Source organism: Sapajus apella, unplaced genomic scaffold (genome assembly GCF_009761245.1).
Source record: "Sapajus apella isolate SASKATOON/1434 unplaced genomic scaffold, GSC_monkey_1.0 scaffold41, whole genome shotgun sequence".
In the NCBI taxonomy this organism is placed as follows: domain Eukaryota; kingdom Metazoa; phylum Chordata; class Mammalia; order Primates; family Cebidae; genus Sapajus; species Sapajus apella.
In genome coordinates this window covers 1,062,124-1,063,361 of record NW_022436981.1, presented here as the reverse complement: position 1 = coordinate 1,063,361, position 1,238 = coordinate 1,062,124, and the positions used below count along the sequence as shown (strand labels likewise).

Below are 1,238 nucleotides of genomic sequence, written 5' to 3'. Positions count from 1 at the left end.
AATTTTATATATATAATCTAATAAAATATATTATTAGATTATTTATAAATATATATTTATAAATAAATAAATATATATTTATATTACTGCAAACTGGTTTATTTTTTATGATAAAGTGTCAACATCTTTATTGTTAATATAAACAACTAATGTCAAAGAAATGAAGGTAATTTTATAAACTCAATTTTTGTAAGTACCTGAAATTTCTATTTGATTATATGGTTTTATACCACACTTGTTCAAATGCATTTCTCTCCCTTAGAGAGACTATTCCAGCATCACTGCTTTAGAATTATTTCAGTCATCCCTAACATGTGACTTTACCAAAGACTTTAAAGCTAAACAAACAAGCAAAACAAAATTTCAATGACTTTTACATGAATAAAATAAGAAAAAGTCATGACATGACAATTGGGGATGTTCATCTCCAACAAGACACTGTCAAAATGTTTCCTCTGATATAGCAGTTATAAATCAGAACCTTCAAAACACAAGGGCAGAGCAAGAGTAAAATAAAAAAAATGTCTGCAACTTAAACCTCCCACAGTCCTAAGTCTGATATGCACAAAGCAAAGTCTTTCCTGCAAACTAAATTCCATCCAGTTGCGCTTTCAGAGATAGATGCCTAAGAGCTACCATGAATAAATACAGCATACTGACTCTAGTTGAGTCAATTATGCCTGAAGAGTTTAATACCCATCCAAGTCCAAAGATGGAGAATACACACACTGGTATGGTAATAGGCAAGAGAAGACTGTAAAAGCAAAGGCTTGATGTGCTAGTGCAGCCTTGTGGGAAGTTTTCTTCCACAGAGGCTTAGAACAGTGCTGTTAAAGAAACCAGTGGAATAAGAACAGTCAATGTAGAAGAGACAGAAACATTCTTCTCTTCCACTTATTACCCACCTGTGTTTTAAAAGGTATATGGTATTAAGAAAAGTTGGCTGTTGTGTTTTTTATTTTTTTACTTGTGAACTAATGCTGCTCCACTTCTTGCTTCTTACATTGATGGGTCATCCTAGCTGCCTGTGGTAATTTTTTTTTTGCCGGGGGAGGGGCGGGGCGGGGCGGTGTCTCGCTCTGTCACCCAGCATGATCTCGGCTCACTGCAACCTCCGCCTCCAGAGTTCAAGCAATCCTCCTGCCTCAGCCTCCTGAGTAGCTGGGATTACAGGAGCGCACCACCACGCCCGGCTAATTTGTGTGTGTGTGTGTGTATATATATATATATATATATAT

At 35.9% G+C, this 1,238-nt stretch overlaps 1 pseudogene across 1 annotated transcript; it reads right to left on the bottom strand.

Annotated features, from left to right (window-relative positions):
• Positions 1 to 83: 83 nt before the first annotated feature.
• Positions 84 to 881, bottom strand: LOC116565713 (annotated as a pseudogene). The gene has a single exon (XR_004275564.1). The product of XR_004275564.1 is annotated as a phosphatidylinositol N-acetylglucosaminyltransferase subunit Y-like (transcript).
• Positions 882 to 1,238: the final 357 nt, after the last annotated feature.